Source organism: Schistocerca piceifrons, unplaced genomic scaffold, assembly GCF_021461385.2.
Source record: "Schistocerca piceifrons isolate TAMUIC-IGC-003096 unplaced genomic scaffold, iqSchPice1.1 HiC_scaffold_155, whole genome shotgun sequence".
Classification (NCBI taxonomy): domain Eukaryota; kingdom Metazoa; phylum Arthropoda; class Insecta; order Orthoptera; family Acrididae; genus Schistocerca; species Schistocerca piceifrons.
This window is the reverse complement of record NW_025727402.1, coordinates 18,745-37,929: the sequence shown is the minus strand read 5'-3', so window position 1 is coordinate 37,929 and position 19,185 is coordinate 18,745. Positions and strand designations below refer to the sequence as shown.

The 19,185-nt window shown below is 55.2% G+C and overlaps 44 non-coding genes across 44 annotated transcripts; 35 read left to right on the top strand and 9 right to left on the bottom strand.

Moving 5' to 3' along the window:
• The first annotated feature begins 30 nt into the window (after positions 1-30).
• Trnae-uuc lies at positions 31-102 on the top strand. Its single transcript has one exon. It is a non-coding gene; the product is annotated as a tRNA-Glu (tRNA).
• A 198-nt stretch (positions 103-300) lies between these two features.
• Trnai-aau lies at positions 301-374 on the top strand. The gene has a single exon. It is a non-coding gene; the product is annotated as a tRNA-Ile (tRNA).
• A 593-nt stretch (positions 375-967) lies between these two features.
• Positions 968-1,039, bottom strand: Trnag-ucc. The gene has a single exon. It is a non-coding gene; the product is annotated as a tRNA-Gly (tRNA).
• Positions 1,040-1,386: 347 nt separating this feature from the next.
• Trnag-gcc lies at positions 1,387-1,457 on the top strand. Its single transcript has one exon. It is a non-coding gene; the product is annotated as a tRNA-Gly (tRNA).
• A 381-nt stretch (positions 1,458-1,838) lies between these two features.
• On the top strand, positions 1,839-1,911 carry Trnam-cau. The gene has a single exon. It is a non-coding gene; the product is annotated as a tRNA-Met (tRNA).
• Positions 1,912-2,214: 303 nt separating this feature from the next.
• Trnae-uuc lies at positions 2,215-2,286 on the top strand. Its single transcript has one exon. It is a non-coding gene; the product is annotated as a tRNA-Glu (tRNA).
• A 198-nt stretch (positions 2,287-2,484) lies between these two features.
• Positions 2,485-2,558, top strand: Trnai-aau. The gene has a single exon. It is a non-coding gene; the product is annotated as a tRNA-Ile (tRNA).
• Positions 2,559-3,151: 593 nt separating this feature from the next.
• Trnag-ucc lies at positions 3,152-3,223 on the bottom strand. The gene has a single exon. It is a non-coding gene; the product is annotated as a tRNA-Gly (tRNA).
• A 348-nt stretch (positions 3,224-3,571) lies between these two features.
• Positions 3,572-3,642, top strand: Trnag-gcc. Its single transcript has one exon. It is a non-coding gene; the product is annotated as a tRNA-Gly (tRNA).
• Positions 3,643-4,023: 381 nt separating this feature from the next.
• On the top strand, positions 4,024-4,096 carry Trnam-cau. Its single transcript has one exon. It is a non-coding gene; the product is annotated as a tRNA-Met (tRNA).
• A 303-nt stretch (positions 4,097-4,399) lies between these two features.
• Trnae-uuc lies at positions 4,400-4,471 on the top strand. Its single transcript has one exon. It is a non-coding gene; the product is annotated as a tRNA-Glu (tRNA).
• Positions 4,472-4,669: 198 nt separating this feature from the next.
• Trnai-aau lies at positions 4,670-4,743 on the top strand. Its single transcript has one exon. It is a non-coding gene; the product is annotated as a tRNA-Ile (tRNA).
• Positions 4,744-5,336: 593 nt separating this feature from the next.
• On the bottom strand, positions 5,337-5,408 carry Trnag-ucc. The gene has a single exon. It is a non-coding gene; the product is annotated as a tRNA-Gly (tRNA).
• Positions 5,409-5,755: 347 nt separating this feature from the next.
• On the top strand, positions 5,756-5,826 carry Trnag-gcc. Its single transcript has one exon. It is a non-coding gene; the product is annotated as a tRNA-Gly (tRNA).
• Positions 5,827-6,207: 381 nt separating this feature from the next.
• Trnam-cau lies at positions 6,208-6,280 on the top strand. The gene has a single exon. It is a non-coding gene; the product is annotated as a tRNA-Met (tRNA).
• A 303-nt stretch (positions 6,281-6,583) lies between these two features.
• On the top strand, positions 6,584-6,655 carry Trnae-uuc. Its single transcript has one exon. It is a non-coding gene; the product is annotated as a tRNA-Glu (tRNA).
• Positions 6,656-6,853: 198 nt separating this feature from the next.
• Positions 6,854-6,927, top strand: Trnai-aau. Its single transcript has one exon. It is a non-coding gene; the product is annotated as a tRNA-Ile (tRNA).
• A 593-nt stretch (positions 6,928-7,520) lies between these two features.
• Positions 7,521-7,592, bottom strand: Trnag-ucc. The gene has a single exon. It is a non-coding gene; the product is annotated as a tRNA-Gly (tRNA).
• A 347-nt stretch (positions 7,593-7,939) lies between these two features.
• Positions 7,940-8,010, top strand: Trnag-gcc. The gene has a single exon. It is a non-coding gene; the product is annotated as a tRNA-Gly (tRNA).
• Positions 8,011-8,391: 381 nt separating this feature from the next.
• On the top strand, positions 8,392-8,464 carry Trnam-cau. Its single transcript has one exon. It is a non-coding gene; the product is annotated as a tRNA-Met (tRNA).
• A 303-nt stretch (positions 8,465-8,767) lies between these two features.
• On the top strand, positions 8,768-8,839 carry Trnae-uuc. The gene has a single exon. It is a non-coding gene; the product is annotated as a tRNA-Glu (tRNA).
• Positions 8,840-9,037: 198 nt separating this feature from the next.
• Trnai-aau lies at positions 9,038-9,111 on the top strand. The gene has a single exon. It is a non-coding gene; the product is annotated as a tRNA-Ile (tRNA).
• Positions 9,112-9,704: 593 nt separating this feature from the next.
• On the bottom strand, positions 9,705-9,776 carry Trnag-ucc. The gene has a single exon. It is a non-coding gene; the product is annotated as a tRNA-Gly (tRNA).
• A 347-nt stretch (positions 9,777-10,123) lies between these two features.
• Positions 10,124-10,194, top strand: Trnag-gcc. The gene has a single exon. It is a non-coding gene; the product is annotated as a tRNA-Gly (tRNA).
• Positions 10,195-10,575: 381 nt separating this feature from the next.
• Trnam-cau lies at positions 10,576-10,648 on the top strand. Its single transcript has one exon. It is a non-coding gene; the product is annotated as a tRNA-Met (tRNA).
• Positions 10,649-10,953: 305 nt separating this feature from the next.
• Positions 10,954-11,025, top strand: Trnae-uuc. Its single transcript has one exon. It is a non-coding gene; the product is annotated as a tRNA-Glu (tRNA).
• Positions 11,026-11,223: 198 nt separating this feature from the next.
• On the top strand, positions 11,224-11,297 carry Trnai-aau. The gene has a single exon. It is a non-coding gene; the product is annotated as a tRNA-Ile (tRNA).
• Positions 11,298-11,890: 593 nt separating this feature from the next.
• On the bottom strand, positions 11,891-11,962 carry Trnag-ucc. The gene has a single exon. It is a non-coding gene; the product is annotated as a tRNA-Gly (tRNA).
• A 347-nt stretch (positions 11,963-12,309) lies between these two features.
• On the top strand, positions 12,310-12,380 carry Trnag-gcc. Its single transcript has one exon. It is a non-coding gene; the product is annotated as a tRNA-Gly (tRNA).
• Positions 12,381-12,761: 381 nt separating this feature from the next.
• Trnam-cau lies at positions 12,762-12,834 on the top strand. Its single transcript has one exon. It is a non-coding gene; the product is annotated as a tRNA-Met (tRNA).
• A 303-nt stretch (positions 12,835-13,137) lies between these two features.
• Trnae-uuc lies at positions 13,138-13,209 on the top strand. The gene has a single exon. It is a non-coding gene; the product is annotated as a tRNA-Glu (tRNA).
• A 198-nt stretch (positions 13,210-13,407) lies between these two features.
• Trnai-aau lies at positions 13,408-13,481 on the top strand. The gene has a single exon. It is a non-coding gene; the product is annotated as a tRNA-Ile (tRNA).
• A 593-nt stretch (positions 13,482-14,074) lies between these two features.
• Trnag-ucc lies at positions 14,075-14,146 on the bottom strand. The gene has a single exon. It is a non-coding gene; the product is annotated as a tRNA-Gly (tRNA).
• Positions 14,147-14,493: 347 nt separating this feature from the next.
• Positions 14,494-14,564, top strand: Trnag-gcc. The gene has a single exon. It is a non-coding gene; the product is annotated as a tRNA-Gly (tRNA).
• A 381-nt stretch (positions 14,565-14,945) lies between these two features.
• On the top strand, positions 14,946-15,018 carry Trnam-cau. Its single transcript has one exon. It is a non-coding gene; the product is annotated as a tRNA-Met (tRNA).
• A 303-nt stretch (positions 15,019-15,321) lies between these two features.
• Positions 15,322-15,393, top strand: Trnae-uuc. The gene has a single exon. It is a non-coding gene; the product is annotated as a tRNA-Glu (tRNA).
• A 198-nt stretch (positions 15,394-15,591) lies between these two features.
• Positions 15,592-15,665, top strand: Trnai-aau. The gene has a single exon. It is a non-coding gene; the product is annotated as a tRNA-Ile (tRNA).
• Positions 15,666-16,258: 593 nt separating this feature from the next.
• Positions 16,259-16,330, bottom strand: Trnag-ucc. The gene has a single exon. It is a non-coding gene; the product is annotated as a tRNA-Gly (tRNA).
• A 347-nt stretch (positions 16,331-16,677) lies between these two features.
• On the top strand, positions 16,678-16,748 carry Trnag-gcc. The gene has a single exon. It is a non-coding gene; the product is annotated as a tRNA-Gly (tRNA).
• Positions 16,749-17,129: 381 nt separating this feature from the next.
• Trnam-cau lies at positions 17,130-17,202 on the top strand. The gene has a single exon. It is a non-coding gene; the product is annotated as a tRNA-Met (tRNA).
• A 303-nt stretch (positions 17,203-17,505) lies between these two features.
• Trnae-uuc lies at positions 17,506-17,577 on the top strand. The gene has a single exon. It is a non-coding gene; the product is annotated as a tRNA-Glu (tRNA).
• Positions 17,578-17,775: 198 nt separating this feature from the next.
• Trnai-aau lies at positions 17,776-17,849 on the top strand. Its single transcript has one exon. It is a non-coding gene; the product is annotated as a tRNA-Ile (tRNA).
• A 593-nt stretch (positions 17,850-18,442) lies between these two features.
• On the bottom strand, positions 18,443-18,514 carry Trnag-ucc. The gene has a single exon. It is a non-coding gene; the product is annotated as a tRNA-Gly (tRNA).
• Positions 18,515-18,861: 347 nt separating this feature from the next.
• Trnag-gcc lies at positions 18,862-18,932 on the top strand. The gene has a single exon. It is a non-coding gene; the product is annotated as a tRNA-Gly (tRNA).
• The last annotated feature ends 253 nt before the right edge of the window (positions 18,933-19,185 follow it).

Here is a 19,185-nt window from a genome sequence, read left to right as displayed (position 1 = left end):
CCGTACGAACGGTCGAACGAAACGGCCACATCCGGTGTGGTCTAGTGGCTAGGATACCTGGCTTTCACCCAGGAGGCCCGGGTTCGATTCCCGGTACCGGAACGGAATTTTTTCCACACGAATCGTGACAAGTTTGAGCTGTCCGAGCGGCCGTTTCCCGTCCTGCTCGCAATATAGCTACTGTTTCGTGACCGTCAGCAGAATATAGACTAGGGAAGCAGACACACGACGACCATAGAAATGGTGTGCGGCTTCATGCCACCTGTTTCCAGCGTAGGGCTGAGCAACTGCATCTGCCGAGGCCCGTTAGCTCAGTTGGTTAGAGCGTCGTGCTAATAACGCGAAGGTCGTGGGTTCGATCCCCCCACGGGCCACTACTCTTTTCCTACTACGAAAAGGCGGCGCCGATTTCAGCTGGCGAGTGTGGTGACCAAAAGATCATCACCCTGCGTGGAAGTTGATAGAGGATCCGAACCCGACTCGTCGGGGAGCGCTACAGCATTCACTCGGCAATGGCCATAATATCTTGAATACACTGGTTCTCAACCGATAAAGAGAAAATGAAAGAAAATGTCCGATTGCCGATGCGTAACAACTTTGGCCCTTGTCAGTACTTGGGCGGGTGAGCGCATGGGAACACAGGGCGCTATTGGCACTTTTACTTCCTATTTTTGTTTCTCCTTTCTTTTCGGAGCTACAGCCCGATTCGGTCAGGGAGACGCCACCGTGAAATGAAGGGGGCGTGCTGTGTGTCCATCGCCTCGCCTCTCCTTACCTCTCTCAGTCGTTTCTCGTGCTTGTCGTTTTGATATAGGCCGATTTGAGAGCGTCAGCTCTCGCGTCAGCCGAGCAAAGTCGAGACAAGTCGAGACACACTAAGGGCTGGTATGCAGCGAGTAAGAGGGCGAAAAAACAATAATTTAAGAGCGCGTGGCAAAAGTACTCATACGCGAAATTAAAAGCCTGCTGCGGTGGCCGGGAATCGAACCCGGATCAACTGCTTGGAACGCAACTATGCTGACCATTACACCACCACCGCACAAGCGAGCGCCGCGCGTCCGCGCTGTGTCGGCTTCCCGCCAGTCGGCAGCGGCCGAAGGTGATCGTACCTGGCAGGCGCATTTCGAGGCAGGCTAGGGGAGCACATCCAGACGCATTCGGACAGCGTATCCGCGCACATTTCGCATCCTTTGGCAAGAGTTGGGCGCCGGCAACGCAAGAGTACGCAGAGGACCGCGTTCTGGCGGCATTTTTAAGCAGAGCAGTGCAGTGCAGGATTCAGCGTCTGCAGCATCTTTTCCACAGAATGCTACGGCGCTTGACGGCAGTCCCACTTTCCCTTGAGACATCTGCTCGGCAAGCAGCGTCAAGTTACCGCTGGCCCGAGCATCGGTGGTTCAGTGGTAGAATGCTCGCCTGCCACGCGGGCGGCCCGGGTTCGATTCCCGGCCGATGCATCATTTTGCTTTTCCCGCGATAATGCTGCCGCGTGGCTTGAGCGCTTGAGATGCACGATCCACAAGAATGTGTAGCTGGATTTCCCTTGAGAAGGACCGAGAACGCAGCACTCGCGGGTCCCCACTAGGACGCTCGCATCATGTTCTACAGACTAGCGTCGGCCTGGCCTCACAAGTTGCTGGGTCCGGGTGCCTCCGAGGCACTGAACTTCAACGACAAGGAGTGCTGCCTATCGTTGCAACAGCTGCAGCAGCACCGCAATCAACTGGGCCGGCAGTGCACGTGTAGCAACAGAACACGTTATCCAGGAAGTACAGTGTCTCTACGTCTAATATTGGGTAAGGTGTTTACCCAGTTTCCAGGACAAGCGGTGCACCCGTGCCTCGGTAGCGCAGTAGGCAGCGCGTAAGTCTCATAATCTTAAGGTCGTGAGTTCGATCCTCACCCGGGGCATTTAATTTTCTGTGACATGGTGGTGCTGTTGCTAGGGCGCCAACGTATTTCTTGTTTGTTATCCACAGCGTTTCAACGCTTCAGCGGGAAAATGTTTACTTCCTGTTATTGCTACTTACAGCTTCCCTTTTCCTCTTCTCCCAGCAGAGCATGAAGCCAAAAGCATTGCTCTGCGACGTTTGAGGTGCGCGCCTTGCCAGTCAGTATGTGCACAGATGCTCGCAAAGAGAGGGGGGCGCCGACGCGGCACTCGACACGAAATGCGACAAGCGACCGTACGAACGGTCGAACGAAACGGCCACATCCGGTGTGGTCTAGTGGCTAGGATACCTGGCTTTCACCCAGGAGGCCCGGGTTCGATTCCCGGTACCGGAACGGAATTTTTTCCACACGAATCGTGACAAGTTTGAGCTGTCCGAGCGGCCGTTTCCCGTCCTGCTCGCAATATAGCTACTGTTTCGTGACCGTCAGCAGAATATAGACTAGGGAAGCAGACACACGACGACCATAGAAATGGTGTGCGGCTTCATGCCACCTGTTTCCAGCGTAGGGCTGAGCAACTGCATCTGCCGAGGCCCGTTAGCTCAGTTGGTTAGAGCGTCGTGCTAATAACGCGAAGGTCGTGGGTTCGATCCCCCCACGGGCCACTACTCTTTTCCTACTACGAAAAGGCGGCGCCGATTTCAGCTGGCGAGTGTGGTGACCAAAAGATCATCACCCTGCGTGGAAGTTGATAGAGGATCCGAACCCGACTCGTCGGGGAGCGCTACAGCATTCACTCGGCAATGGCCATAATATCTTGAATACACTGGTTCTCAACCGATAAAGAGAAAATGAAAGAAAATGTCCGATTGCCGATGCGTAACAACTTTGGCCCTTGTCAGTACTTGGGCGGGTGAGCGCATGGGAACACAGGGCGCTATTGGCACTTTTACTTCCTATTTTTGTTTCTCCTTTCTTTTCGGAGCTACAGCCCGATTCGGTCAGGGAGACGCCACCGTGAAATGAAGGGGGCGTGCTGTGTGTCCATCGCCTCGCCTCTCCTTACCTCTCTCAGTCGTTTCTCGTGCTTGTCGTTTTGATATAGGCCGATTTGAGAGCGTCAGCTCTCGCGTCAGCCGAGCAAAGTCGAGACAAGTCGAGACACACTAAGGGCTGGTATGCAGCGAGTAAGAGGGCGAAAAAACAATAATTTAAGAGCGCGTGGCAAAAGTACTCATACGCGAAATTAAAAGCCTGCTGCGGTGGCCGGGAATCGAACCCGGATCAACTGCTTGGAACGCAACTATGCTGACCATTACACCACCACCGCACAAGCGAGCGCCGCGCGTCCGCGCTGTGTCGGCTTCCCGCCAGTCGGCAGCGGCCGAAGGTGATCGTACCTGGCAGGCGCATTTCGAGGCAGGCTAGGGGAGCACATCCAGACGCATTCGGACAGCGTATCCGCGCACATTTCGCATCCTTTGGCAAGAGTTGGGCGCCGGCAACGCAAGAGTACGCAGAGGACCGCGTTCTGGCGGCATTTTTAAGCAGAGCAGTGCAGTGCAGGATTCAGCGTCTGCAGCATCTTTTCCACAGAATGCTACGGCGCTTGACGGCAGTCCCACTTTCCCTTGAGACATCTGCTCGGGCAAGCAGCGTCAAGTTACCGCTGGCCCGAGCATCGGTGGTTCAGTGGTAGAATGCTCGCCTGCCACGCGGGCGGCCCGGGTTCGATTCCCGGCCGATGCATCATTTTGCTTTTCCCGCGATAATGCTGCCGCGTGGCTTGAGCGCTTGAGATGCACGATCCACAAGAATGTGTAGCTGGATTTCCCTTGAGAAGGACCGAGAACGCAGCACTCGCGGGTCCCCACTAGGACGCTCGCATCATGTTCTACAGACTAGCGTCGGCCTGGCCTCACAAGTTGCTGGGTCCGGGTGCCTCCGAGGCACTGAACTTCAACGACAAGGAGTGCTGCCTATCGTTGCAACAGCTGCAGCAGCACCGCAATCAACTGGGCCGGCAGTGCACGTGTAGCAACAGAACACGTTATCCAGGAAGTACAGTGTCTCTACGTCTAATATTGGGTAAGGTGTTTACCCAGTTTCCAGGACAAGCGGTGCACCCGTGCCTCGGTAGCGCAGTAGGCAGCGCGTAAGTCTCATAATCTTAAGGTCGTGAGTTCGATCCTCACCCGGGGCATTTAATTTTCTGTGACATGGTGGTGCTGTTGCTAGGGCGCCAACGTATTTCTTGTTTGTTATCCACAGCGTTTCAACGCTTCAGCGGGAAAATGTTTACTTCCTGTTATTGCTACTTACAGCTTCCCTTTTCCTCTTCTCCCAGCAGAGCATGAAGCCAAAAGCATTGCTCTGCGACGTTTGAGGTGCGCGCCTTGCCAGTCAGTATGTGCACAGATGCTCGCAAAGAGAGGGGGGCGCCGACGCGGCACTCGACACGAAATGCGACAAGCGACCGTACGAACGGTCGAACGAAACGGCCACATCCGGTGTGGTCTAGTGGCTAGGATACCTGGCTTTCACCCAGGAGGCCCGGGTTCGATTCCCGGTACCGGAACGGAATTTTTTCCACACGAATCGTGACAAGTTTGAGCTGTCCGAGCGGCCGTTTCCCGTCCTGCTCGCAATATAGCTACTGTTTCGTGACCGTCAGCAGAATATAGACTAGGGAAGCAGACACACGACGACCATAGAAATGGTGTGCGGCTTCATGCCACCTGTTTCCAGCGTAGGGCTGAGCAACTGCATCTGCCGAGGCCCGTTAGCTCAGTTGGTTAGAGCGTCGTGCTAATAACGCGAAGGTCGTGGGTTCGATCCCCCCACGGGCCACTACTCTTTTCCTACTACGAAAAGGCGGCGCCGATTTCAGCTGGCGAGTGTGGTGACCAAAAGATCATCACCCTGCGTGGAAGTTGATAGAGGATCCGAACCCGACTCGTCGGGGAGCGCTACAGCATTCACTCGGCAATGGCCATAATATCTTGAATACACTGGTTCTCAACCGATAAAGAGAAAATGAAAGAAAATGTCCGATTGCCGATGCGTAACAACTTTGGCCCTTGTCAGTACTTGGGCGGGTGAGCGCATGGGAACACAGGGCGCTATTGGCACTTTTACTTCCTATTTTTGTTTCTCCTTTCTTTTCGGAGCTACAGCCCGATTCGGTCAGGGAGACGCCACCGTGAAATGAAGGGGGCGTGCTGTGTGTCCATCGCCTCGCCTCTCCTTACCTCTCTCAGTCGTTTCTCGTGCTTGTCGTTTTGATATAGGCCGATTTGAGAGCGTCAGCTCTCGCGTCAGCCGAGCAAAGTCGAGACAAGTCGAGACACACTAAGGGCTGGTATGCAGCGAGTAAGAGGGCGAAAAAACAATAATTTAAGAGCGCGTGGCAAAAGTACTCATACGCGAAATTAAAAGCCTGCTGCGGTGGCCGGGAATCGAACCCGGATCAACTGCTTGGAACGCAACTATGCTGACCATTACACCACCACCGCACAAGCGAGCGCCGCGCGTCCGCGCTGTGTCGGCTTCCCGCCAGTCGGCAGCGGCCGAAGGTGATCGTACCTGGCAGGCGCATTTCGAGGCAGGCTAGGGGAGCACATCCAGACGCATTCGGACAGCGTATCCGCGCACATTTCGCATCCTTTGGCAAGAGTTGGGCGCCGGCAACGCAAGAGTACGCAGAGGACCGCGTTCTGGCGGCATTTTTAAGCAGAGCAGTGCAGTGCAGGATTCAGCGTCTGCAGCATCTTTTCCACAGAATGCTACGGCGCTTGACGGCAGTCCCACTTTCCCTTGAGACATCTGCTCGGCAAGCAGCGTCAAGTTACCGCTGGCCCGAGCATCGGTGGTTCAGTGGTAGAATGCTCGCCTGCCACGCGGGCGGCCCGGGTTCGATTCCCGGCCGATGCATCATTTTGCTTTTCCCGCGATAATGCTGCCGCGTGGCTTGAGCGCTTGAGATGCACGATCCACAAGAATGTGTAGCTGGATTTCCCTTGAGAAGGACCGAGAACGCAGCACTCGCGGGTCCCCACTAGGACGCTCGCATCATGTTCTACAGACTAGCGTCGGCCTGGCCTCACAAGTTGCTGGGTCCGGGTGCCTCCGAGGCACTGAACTTCAACGACAAGGAGTGCTGCCTATCGTTGCAACAGCTGCAGCAGCACCGCAATCAACTGGGCCGGCAGTGCACGTGTAGCAACAGAACACGTTATCCAGGAAGTACAGTGTCTCTACGTCTAATATTGGGTAAGGTGTTTACCCAGTTTCCAGGACAAGCGGTGCACCCGTGCCTCGGTAGCGCAGTAGGCAGCGCGTAAGTCTCATAATCTTAAGGTCGTGAGTTCGATCCTCACCCGGGGCATTTAATTTTCTGTGACATGGTGGTGCTGTTGCTAGGGCGCCAACGTATTTCTTGTTTGTTATCCACAGCGTTTCAACGCTTCAGCGGGAAAATGTTTACTTCCTGTTATTGCTACTTACAGCTTCCCTTTTCCTCTTCTCCCAGCAGAGCATGAAGCCAAAAGCATTGCTCTGCGACGTTTGAGGTGCGCGCCTTGCCAGTCAGTATGTGCACAGATGCTCGCAAAGAGAGGGGGGCGCCGACGCGGCACTCGACACGAAATGCGACAAGCGACCGTACGAACGGTCGAACGAAACGGCCACATCCGGTGTGGTCTAGTGGCTAGGATACCTGGCTTTCACCCAGGAGGCCCGGGTTCGATTCCCGGTACCGGAACGGAATTTTTTCCACACGAATCGTGACAAGTTTGAGCTGTCCGAGCGGCCGTTTCCCGTCCTGCTCGCAATATAGCTACTGTTTCGTGACCGTCAGCAGAATATAGACTAGGGAAGCAGACACACGACGACCATAGAAATGGTGTGCGGCTTCATGCCACCTGTTTCCAGCGTAGGGCTGAGCAACTGCATCTGCCGAGGCCCGTTAGCTCAGTTGGTTAGAGCGTCGTGCTAATAACGCGAAGGTCGTGGGTTCGATCCCCCCACGGGCCACTACTCTTTTCCTACTACGAAAAGGCGGCGCCGATTTCAGCTGGCGAGTGTGGTGACCAAAAGATCATCACCCTGCGTGGAAGTTGATAGAGGATCCGAACCCGACTCGTCGGGGAGCGCTACAGCATTCACTCGGCAATGGCCATAATATCTTGAATACACTGGTTCTCAACCGATAAAGAGAAAATGAAAGAAAATGTCCGATTGCCGATGCGTAACAACTTTGGCCCTTGTCAGTACTTGGGCGGGTGAGCGCATGGGAACACAGGGCGCTATTGGCACTTTTACTTCCTATTTTTGTTTCTCCTTTCTTTTCGGAGCTACAGCCCGATTCGGTCAGGGAGACGCCACCGTGAAATGAAGGGGGCGTGCTGTGTGTCCATCGCCTCGCCTCTCCTTACCTCTCTCAGTCGTTTCTCGTGCTTGTCGTTTTGATATAGGCCGATTTGAGAGCGTCAGCTCTCGCGTCAGCCGAGCAAAGTCGAGACAAGTCGAGACACACTAAGGGCTGGTATGCAGCGAGTAAGAGGGCGAAAAAACAATAATTTAAGAGCGCGTGGCAAAAGTACTCATACGCGAAATTAAAAGCCTGCTGCGGTGGCCGGGAATCGAACCCGGATCAACTGCTTGGAACGCAACTATGCTGACCATTACACCACCACCGCACAAGCGAGCGCCGCGCGTCCGCGCTGTGTCGGCTTCCCGCCAGTCGGCAGCGGCCGAAGGTGATCGTACCTGGCAGGCGCATTTCGAGGCAGGCTAGGGGAGCACATCCAGACGCATTCGGACAGCGTATCCGCGCACATTTCGCATCCTTTGGCAAGAGTTGGGCGCCGGCAACGCAAGAGTACGCAGAGGACCGCGTTCTGGCGGCATTTTTAAGCAGAGCAGTGCAGTGCAGGATTCAGCGTCTGCAGCATCTTTTCCACAGAATGCTACGGCGCTTGACGGCAGTCCCACTTTCCCTTGAGACATCTGCTCGGCAAGCAGCGTCAAGTTACCGCTGGCCCGAGCATCGGTGGTTCAGTGGTAGAATGCTCGCCTGCCACGCGGGCGGCCCGGGTTCGATTCCCGGCCGATGCATCATTTTGCTTTTCCCGCGATAATGCTGCCGCGTGGCTTGAGCGCTTGAGATGCACGATCCACAAGAATGTGTAGCTGGATTTCCCTTGAGAAGGACCGAGAACGCAGCACTCGCGGGTCCCCACTAGGACGCTCGCATCATGTTCTACAGACTAGCGTCGGCCTGGCCTCACAAGTTGCTGGGTCCGGGTGCCTCCGAGGCACTGAACTTCAACGACAAGGAGTGCTGCCTATCGTTGCAACAGCTGCAGCAGCACCGCAATCAACTGGGCCGGCAGTGCACGTGTAGCAACAGAACACGTTATCCAGGAAGTACAGTGTCTCTACGTCTAATATTGGGTAAGGTGTTTACCCAGTTTCCAGGACAAGCGGTGCACCCGTGCCTCGGTAGCGCAGTAGGCAGCGCGTAAGTCTCATAATCTTAAGGTCGTGAGTTCGATCCTCACCCGGGGCATTTAATTTTCTGTGACATGGTGGTGCTGTTGCTAGGGCGCCAACGTATTTCTTGTTTGTTATCCACAGCGTTTCAACGCTTCAGCGGGAAAATGTTTACTTCCTGTTATTGCTACTTACAGCTTCCCTTTTCCTCTTCTCCCAGCAGAGCATGAAGCCAAAAGCATTGCTCTGCGACGTTTGAGGTGCGCGCCTTGCCAGTCAGTATGTGCACAGATGCTCGCAAAGAGAGGGGGGCGCCGACGCGGCACTCGACACGAAATGCGACAAGCGACCGTACGAACGGTCGAACGAAACGGCCACATCCGGTGTGGTCTAGTGGCTAGGATACCTGGCTTTCACCCAGGAGGCCCGGGTTCGATTCCCGGTACCGGAACGGAATTTTTTCCACACGAATCGTGACAAGTTTGAGCTGTCCGAGCGGCCGTTTCCCGTCCTGCTCGCAATATAGCTACTGTTTCGTGACCGTCAGCAGAATATAGACTAGGGAAGCAGACACACGACGACCATAGAAATGGTGTGCGGCTTCATGCCACCTGTTTCCAGCGTAGGGCTGAGCAACTGCATCTGCCGAGGCCCGTTAGCTCAGTTGGTTAGAGCGTCGTGCTAATAACGCGAAGGTCGTGGGTTCGATCCCCCCACGGGCCACTACTCTTTTCCTACTACGAAAAGGCGGCGCCGATTTCAGCTGGCGAGTGTGGTGACCAAAAGATCATCACCCTGCGTGGAAGTTGATAGAGGATCCGAACCCGACTCGTCGGGGAGCGCTACAGCATTCACTCGGCAATGGCCATAATATCTTGAATACACTGGTTCTCAACCGATAAAGAGAAAATGAAAGAAAATGTCCGATTGCCGATGCGTAACAACTTTGGCCCTTGTCAGTACTTGGGCGGGTGAGCGCATGGGAACACAGGGCGCTATTGGCACTTTTACTTCCTATTTTTGTTTCTCCTTTCTTTTCGGAGCTACAGCCCGATTCGGTCAGGGAGACGCCACCGTGAAATGAAGGGGGCGTGCTGTGTGTCCATCGCCTCGCCTCTCCTTACCTCTCTCAGTCGTTTCTCGTGCTTGTCGTTTTGATATAGGCCGATTTGAGAGCGTCAGCTCTCGCGTCAGCCGAGCAAAGTCGAGACAAGTCGAGACACACTAAGGGCTGGTATGCAGCGAGTAAGAGGGCGAAAAAACAATAATTTAAGAGCGCGTGGCAAAAGTACTCATACGCGAAATTAAAAGCCTGCTGCGGTGGCCGGGAATCGAACCCGGATCAACTGCTTGGAACGCAACTATGCTGACCATTACACCACCACCGCACAAGCGAGCGCCGCGCGTCCGCGCTGTGTCGGCTTCCCGCCAGTCGGCAGCGGCCGAAGGTGATCGTACCTGGCAGGCGCATTTCGAGGCAGGCTAGGGGAGCACATCCAGACGCATTCGGACAGCGTATCCGCGCACATTTCGCATCCTTTGGCAAGAGTTGGGCGCCGGCAACGCAAGAGTACGCAGAGGACCGCGTTCTGGCGGCATTTTTAAGCAGAGCAGTGCAGTGCAGGATTCAGCGTCTGCAGCATCTTTTCCACAGAATGCTACGGCGCTTGACGGCAGTCCCACTTTCCCTTGAGACATCTGCTCGGCAAGCAGCGTCAAGTTACCGCTGGCCCGAGCATCGGTGGTTCAGTGGTAGAATGCTCGCCTGCCACGCGGGCGGCCCGGGTTCGATTCCCGGCCGATGCATCATTTTGCTTTTCCCGCGATAATGCTGCCGCGTGGCTTGAGCGCTTGAGATGCACGATCCACAAGAATGTGTAGCTGGATTTCCCTTGAGAAGGACCGAGAACGCAGCACTCGCGGGTCCCCACTAGGACGCTCGCATCATGTTCTACAGACTAGCGTCGGCCTGGCCTCACAAGTTGCTGGGTCCGGGTGCCTCCGAGGCACTGAACTTCAACGACAAGGAGTGCTGCCTATCGTTGCAACAGCTGCAGCAGCACCGCAATCAACTGGGCCGGCAGTGCACGTGTAGCAACAGAACACGTTATCCAGGAAGTACAGTGTCTCTACGTCTAATATTGGGTAAGGTGTTTACCCAGTTTCCAGGACAAGCGGTGCACCCGTGCCTCGGTAGCGCAGTAGGCAGCGCGTAAGTCTCATAATCTTAAGGTCGTGAGTTCGATCCTCACCCGGGGCATTTAATTTTCTGTGACATGGTGTGGTGCTGTTGCTAGGGCGCCAACGTATTTCTTGTTTGTTATCCACAGCGTTTCAACGCTTCAGCGGGAAAATGTTTACTTCCTGTTATTGCTACTTACAGCTTCCCTTTTCCTCTTCTCCCAGCAGAGCATGAAGCCAAAAGCATTGCTCTGCGACGTTTGAGGTGCGCGCCTTGCCAGTCAGTATGTGCACAGATGCTCGCAAAGAGAGGGGGGCGCCGACGCGGCACTCGACACGAAATGCGACAAGCGACCGTACGAACGGTCGAACGAAACGGCCACATCCGGTGTGGTCTAGTGGCTAGGATACCTGGCTTTCACCCAGGAGGCCCGGGTTCGATTCCCGGTACCGGAACGGAATTTTTTCCACACGAATCGTGACAAGTTTGAGCTGTCCGAGCGGCCGTTTCCCGTCCTGCTCGCAATATAGCTACTGTTTCGTGACCGTCAGCAGAATATAGACTAGGGAAGCAGACACACGACGACCATAGAAATGGTGTGCGGCTTCATGCCACCTGTTTCCAGCGTAGGGCTGAGCAACTGCATCTGCCGAGGCCCGTTAGCTCAGTTGGTTAGAGCGTCGTGCTAATAACGCGAAGGTCGTGGGTTCGATCCCCCCACGGGCCACTACTCTTTTCCTACTACGAAAAGGCGGCGCCGATTTCAGCTGGCGAGTGTGGTGACCAAAAGATCATCACCCTGCGTGGAAGTTGATAGAGGATCCGAACCCGACTCGTCGGGGAGCGCTACAGCATTCACTCGGCAATGGCCATAATATCTTGAATACACTGGTTCTCAACCGATAAAGAGAAAATGAAAGAAAATGTCCGATTGCCGATGCGTAACAACTTTGGCCCTTGTCAGTACTTGGGCGGGTGAGCGCATGGGAACACAGGGCGCTATTGGCACTTTTACTTCCTATTTTTGTTTCTCCTTTCTTTTCGGAGCTACAGCCCGATTCGGTCAGGGAGACGCCACCGTGAAATGAAGGGGGCGTGCTGTGTGTCCATCGCCTCGCCTCTCCTTACCTCTCTCAGTCGTTTCTCGTGCTTGTCGTTTTGATATAGGCCGATTTGAGAGCGTCAGCTCTCGCGTCAGCCGAGCAAAGTCGAGACAAGTCGAGACACACTAAGGGCTGGTATGCAGCGAGTAAGAGGGCGAAAAAACAATAATTTAAGAGCGCGTGGCAAAAGTACTCATACGCGAAATTAAAAGCCTGCTGCGGTGGCCGGGAATCGAACCCGGATCAACTGCTTGGAACGCAACTATGCTGACCATTACACCACCACCGCACAAGCGAGCGCCGCGCGTCCGCGCTGTGTCGGCTTCCCGCCAGTCGGCAGCGGCCGAAGGTGATCGTACCTGGCAGGCGCATTTCGAGGCAGGCTAGGGGAGCACATCCAGACGCATTCGGACAGCGTATCCGCGCACATTTCGCATCCTTTGGCAAGAGTTGGGCGCCGGCAACGCAAGAGTACGCAGAGGACCGCGTTCTGGCGGCATTTTTAAGCAGAGCAGTGCAGTGCAGGATTCAGCGTCTGCAGCATCTTTTCCACAGAATGCTACGGCGCTTGACGGCAGTCCCACTTTCCCTTGAGACATCTGCTCGGCAAGCAGCGTCAAGTTACCGCTGGCCCGAGCATCGGTGGTTCAGTGGTAGAATGCTCGCCTGCCACGCGGGCGGCCCGGGTTCGATTCCCGGCCGATGCATCATTTTGCTTTTCCCGCGATAATGCTGCCGCGTGGCTTGAGCGCTTGAGATGCACGATCCACAAGAATGTGTAGCTGGATTTCCCTTGAGAAGGACCGAGAACGCAGCACTCGCGGGTCCCCACTAGGACGCTCGCATCATGTTCTACAGACTAGCGTCGGCCTGGCCTCACAAGTTGCTGGGTCCGGGTGCCTCCGAGGCACTGAACTTCAACGACAAGGAGTGCTGCCTATCGTTGCAACAGCTGCAGCAGCACCGCAATCAACTGGGCCGGCAGTGCACGTGTAGCAACAGAACACGTTATCCAGGAAGTACAGTGTCTCTACGTCTAATATTGGGTAAGGTGTTTACCCAGTTTCCAGGACAAGCGGTGCACCCGTGCCTCGGTAGCGCAGTAGGCAGCGCGTAAGTCTCATAATCTTAAGGTCGTGAGTTCGATCCTCACCCGGGGCATTTAATTTTCTGTGACATGGTGGTGCTGTTGCTAGGGCGCCAACGTATTTCTTGTTTGTTATCCACAGCGTTTCAACGCTTCAGCGGGAAAATGTTTACTTCCTGTTATTGCTACTTACAGCTTCCCTTTTCCTCTTCTCCCAGCAGAGCATGAAGCCAAAAGCATTGCTCTGCGACGTTTGAGGTGCGCGCCTTGCCAGTCAGTATGTGCACAGATGCTCGCAAAGAGAGGGGGGCGCCGACGCGGCACTCGACACGAAATGCGACAAGCGACCGTACGAACGGTCGAACGAAACGGCCACATCCGGTGTGGTCTAGTGGCTAGGATACCTGGCTTTCACCCAGGAGGCCCGGGTTCGATTCCCGGTACCGGAACGGAATTTTTTCCACACGAATCGTGACAAGTTTGAGCTGTCCGAGCGGCCGTTTCCCGTCCTGCTCGCAATATAGCTACTGTTTCGTGACCGTCAGCAGAATATAGACTAGGGAAGCAGACACACGACGACCATAGAAATGGTGTGCGGCTTCATGCCACCTGTTTCCAGCGTAGGGCTGAGCAACTGCATCTGCCGAGGCCCGTTAGCTCAGTTGGTTAGAGCGTCGTGCTAATAACGCGAAGGTCGTGGGTTCGATCCCCCCACGGGCCACTACTCTTTTCCTACTACGAAAAGGCGGCGCCGATTTCAGCTGGCGAGTGTGGTGACCAAAAGATCATCACCCTGCGTGGAAGTTGATAGAGGATCCGAACCCGACTCGTCGGGGAGCGCTACAGCATTCACTCGGCAATGGCCATAATATCTTGAATACACTGGTTCTCAACCGATAAAGAGAAAATGAAAGAAAATGTCCGATTGCCGATGCGTAACAACTTTGGCCCTTGTCAGTACTTGGGCGGGTGAGCGCATGGGAACACAGGGCGCTATTGGCACTTTTACTTCCTATTTTTGTTTCTCCTTTCTTTTCGGAGCTACAGCCCGATTCGGTCAGGGAGACGCCACCGTGAAATGAAGGGGGCGTGCTGTGTGTCCATCGCCTCGCCTCTCCTTACCTCTCTCAGTCGTTTCTCGTGCTTGTCGTTTTGATATAGGCCGATTTGAGAGCGTCAGCTCTCGCGTCAGCCGAGCAAAGTCGAGACAAGTCGAGACACACTAAGGGCTGGTATGCAGCGAGTAAGAGGGCGAAAAAACAATAATTTAAGAGCGCGTGGCAAAAGTACTCATACGCGAAATTAAAAGCCTGCTGCGGTGGCCGGGAATCGAACCCGGATCAACTGCTTGGAACGCAACTATGCTGACCATTACACCACCACCGCACAAGCGAGCGCCGCGCGTCCGCGCTGTGTCGGCTTCCCGCCAGTCGGCAGCGGCCGAAGGTGATCGTACCTGGCAGGCGCATTTCGAGGCAGGCTAGGGGAGCACATCCAGACGCATTCGGACAGCGTATCCGCGCACATTTCGCATCCTTTGGCAAGAGTTGGGCGCCGGCAACGCAAGAGTACGCAGAGGACCGCGTTCTGGCGGCATTTTTAAGCAGAGCAGTGCAGTGCAGGATTCAGCGTCTGCAGCATCTTTTCCACAGAATGCTACGGCGCTTGACGGCAGTCCCACTTTCCCTTGAGACATCTGCTCGGCAAGCAGCGTCAAGTTACCGCTGGCCCGAGCATCGGTGGTTCAGTGGTAGAATGCTCGCCTGCCACGCGGGCGGCCCGGGTTCGATTCCCGGCCGATGCATCATTTTGCTTTTCCCGCGATAATGCTGCCGCGTGGCTTGAGCGCTTGAGATGCACGATCCACAAGAATGTGTAGCTGGATTTCCCTTGAGAAGGACCGAGAACGCAGCACTCGCGGGTCCCCACTAGGACGCTCGCATCATGTTCTACAGACTAGCGTCGGCCTGGCCTCACAAGTTGCTGGGTCCGGGTGCCTCCGAGGCACTGAACTTCAACGACAAGGAGTGCTGCCTATCGTTGCAACAGCTGCAGCAGCACCGCAATCAACTGGGCCGGCAGTGCACGTGTAGCAACAGAACACGTTATCCAGGAAGTACAGTGTCTCTACGTCTAATATTGGGTAAGGTGTTTACCCAGTTTCCAGGACAAGCGGTGCACCCGTGCCTCGGTAGCGCAGTAGGCAGCGCGTAAGTCTCATAATCTTAAGGTCGTGAGTTCGATCCTCACCCGGGGCATTTAATTTTCTGTGACATGGTGGTGCTGTTGCTAGGGCGCCAACGTATTTCTTGTTTGTTATCCACAGCGTTTCAACGCTTCAGCGGGAAAATGTTTACTTCCTGTTATTGCTACTTACAGCTTCCCTTTTCCTCTTCTCCCAGCAGAGCATGAAGCCAAAAGCATTGCTCTGCGACGTTTGAGGTGCGCGCCTTGCCAGTCAGTATGTGCACAGATGCTCGCAAAGAGAGGGGGGCGCCGACGCGGCACTCGACACGAAATGCGACAAGCGACCGTACGAACGGTCGAACGAAACGGCCACATCCGGTGTGGTCTAGTGGCTAGGATACCTGGCTTTCACCCAGGAGGCCCGGGTTCGATTCCCGGTACCGGAACGGAATTTTTTCCACACGAATCGTGACAAGTTTGAGCTGTCCGAGCGGCCGTTTCCCGTCCTGCTCGCAATATAGCTACTGTTTCGTGACCGTCAGCAGAATATAGACTAGGGAAGCAGACACACGACGACCATAGAAATGGTGTGCGGCTTCATGCCACCTGTTTCCAGCGTAGGGCTGAGCAACTGCATCTGCCGAGGCCCGTTAGCTCAGTTGGTTAGAGCGTCGTGCTAATAACGCGAAGGTCGTGGGTTCGATCCCCCCACGGGCCACTACTCTTTTCCTACTACGAAAAGGCGGCGCCGATTTCAGCTGGCGAGTGTGGTGACCAAAAGATCATCACCCTGCGTGGAAGTTGATAGAGGATCCGAACCCGACTCGTCGGGGAGCGCTACAGCATTCACTCGGCAATGGCCATAATATCTTGAATACACTGGTTCTCAACCGATAAAGAGAAAATGAAAGAAAATGTCCGATTGCCGATGCGTAACAACTTTGGCCCTTGTCAGTACTTGGGCGGGTGAGCGCATGGGAACACAGGGCGCTATTGGCACTTTTACTTCCTATTTTTGTTTCTCCTTTCTTTTCGGAGCTACAGCCCGATTCGGTCAGGGAGACGCCACCGTGAAATGAAGGGGGCGTGCTGTGTGTCCATCGCCTCGCCTCTCCTTACCTCTCTCAGTCGTTTCTCGTGCTTGTCGTTTTGATATAGGCCGATTTGAGAGCGTCAGCTCTCGCGTCAGCCGAGCAAAGTCGAGACAAGTCGAGACACACTAAGGGCTGGTATGCAGCGAGTAAGAGGGCGAAAAAACAATAATTTAAGAGCGCGTGGCAAAAGTACTCATACGCGAAATTAAAAGCCTGCTGCGGTGGCCGGGAATCGAACCCGGATCAACTGCTTGGAACGCAACTATGCTGACCATTACACCACCACCGCACAAGCGAGCGCCGCGCGTCCGCGCTGTGTCGGCTTCCCGCCAGTCGGCAGCGGCCGAAGGTGATCGTACCTGGCAGGCGCATTTCGAGGCAGGCTAGGGGAGCACATCCAGACGCATTCGGACAGCGTATCCGCGCACATTTCGCATCCTTTGGCAAGAGTTGGGCGCCGGCAACGCAAGAGTACGCAGAGGACCGCGTTCTGGCGGCATTTTTAAGCAGAGCAGTGCAGTGCAGGATTCAGCGTCTGCAGCATCTTTTCCACAGAATGCTACGGCGCTTGACGGCAGTCCCACTTTCCCTTGAGACATCTGCTCGGCAAGCAGCGTCAAGTTACCGCTGGCCCGAGCATCGGTGGTTCAGTGGTAGAATGCTCGCCTGCCACGCGGGCGGCCCGGGTTCGATTCCCGGCCGATGCATCATTTTGCTTTTCCCGCGATAATGCTGCCGCGTGGCTTGAGCGCTTGAGATGCACGATCCACAAGAATGTGTAGCTGGATTTCCCTTGAGAAGGACCGAGAACGCAGCACTCGCGGGTCCCCACTAGGACGCTCGCATCATGTTCTACAGACTAGCGTCGGCCTGGCCTCACAAGTTGCTGGGTCCGGGTGCCTCCGAGGCACTGAACTTCAACGACAAGGAGTGCTGCCTATCGTTGCAACAGCTGCAGCAGCACCGCAATCAACTGGGCCGGCAGTGCACGTGTAGCAACAGAACACGTTATCCAGGAAGTACAGTGTCTCTACGTCTAATATTGGGTAAGGTGTTTACCCAGTTTCCAGGACAAGCGGTGCACCCGTGCCTCGGTAGCGCAGTAGGCAGCGCGTAAGTCTCATAATCTTAAGGTCGTGAGTTCGATCCTCACCCGGGGCATTTAATTTTCTGTGACATGGTGGTGCTGTTGCTAGGGCGCCAACGTATTTCTTGTTTGTTATCCACAGCGTTTCAACGCTTCAGCGGGAAAATGTTTACTTCCTGTTATTGCTACTTACAGCTTCCCTTTTCCTCTTCTCCCAGCAGAGCATGAAGCCAAAAGCATTGCTCTGCGACGTTTGAGGTGCGCGCCTTGCCAGTCAGTATGTGCACAGATGCTCGCAAAGAGAGGGGGGCGCCGACGCGGCACTCGACACGAAATGCGACAAGCGACCGTACGAACGGTCGAACGAAACGGCCACATCCGGTGTGGTCTAGTGGCTAGGATACCTGGCTTTCACCCAGGAGGCCCGGGTTCGATTCCCGGTACCGGAACGGAATTTTTTCCACACGAATCGTGACAAGTTTGAGCTGTCCGAGCGGCCGTTTCCCGTCCTGCTCGCAATATAGCTACTGTTTCGTGACCGTCAGCAGAATATAGACTAGGGAAGCAGACACACGACGACCATAGAAATGGTGTGCGGCTTCATGCCACCTGTTTCCAGCGTAGGGCTGAGCAACTGCATCTGCCGAGGCCCGTTAGCTCAGTTGGTTAGAGCGTCGTGCTAATAACGCGAAGGTCGTGGGTTCGATCCCCCCACGGGCCACTACTCTTTTCCTACTACGAAAAGGCGGCGCCGATTTCAGCTGGCGAGTGTGGTGACCAAAAGATCATCACCCTGCGTGGAAGTTGATAGAGGATCCGAACCCGACTCGTCGGGGAGCGCTACAGCATTCACTCGGCAATGGCCATAATATCTTGAATACACTGGTTCTCAACCGATAAAGAGAAAATGAAAGAAAATGTCCGATTGCCGATGCGTAACAACTTTGGCCCTTGTCAGTACTTGGGCGGGTGAGCGCATGGGAACACAGGGCGCTATTGGCACTTTTACTTCCTATTTTTGTTTCTCCTTTCTTTTCGGAGCTACAGCCCGATTCGGTCAGGGAGACGCCACCGTGAAATGAAGGGGGCGTGCTGTGTGTCCATCGCCTCGCCTCTCCTTACCTCTCTCAGTCGTTTCTCGTGCTTGTCGTTTTGATATAGGCCGATTTGAGAGCGTCAGCTCTCGCGTCAGCCGAGCAAAGTCGAGACAAGTCGAGACACACTAAGGGCTGGTATGCAGCGAGTAAGAGGGCGAAAAAACAATAATTTAAGAGCGCGTGGCAAAAGTACTCATACGCGAAATTAAAAGCCTGCTGCGGTGGCCGGGAATCGAACCCGGATCAACTGCTTGGAACGCAACTATGCTGACCATTACACCACCACCGCACAAGCGAGCGCCGCGCGTCCGCGCTGTGTCGGCTTCCCGCCAGTCGGCAGCGGCCGAAGGTGATCGTACCTGGCAGGCGCATTTCGAGGCAGGCTAGGGGAGCACATCCAGACGCATTCGGACAGCGTATCCGCGCACATTTCGCATCCTTTGGCAAGAGTTGGGCGCCGGCAACGCAAGAGTACGCAGAGGACCGCGTTCTGGCGGCATTTTTAAGCAGAGCAGTGCAGTGCAGGATTCAGCGTCTGCAGCATCTTTTCCACAGAATGCTACGGCGCTTGACGGCAGTCCCACTTTCCCTTGAGACATCTGCTCGGCAAGCAGCGTCAAGTTACCGCTGGCCCGAGCATCGGTGGTTCAGTGGTAGAATGCTCGCCTGCCACGCGGGCGGCCCGGGTTCGATTCCCGGCCGATGCATCATTTTGCTTTTCCCGCGATAATGCTGCCGCGTGGCTTGAGCGCTTGAGATGCACGATCCACAAGAATGTGTAGCTGGATTTCCCTTGAGAAGGACCGAGAACGCAGCACTCGCGGGTCCCCACTAGGACGCTCGCATCATGTTCTACAGACTAGCGTCGGCCTGGCCTCACAAGTTGCTGGGTCCGGGTGCCTCCGAGGCACTGAACTTCAACGACAAGGAGTGCTGCCTATCGTTGCAACAGCTGCAGCA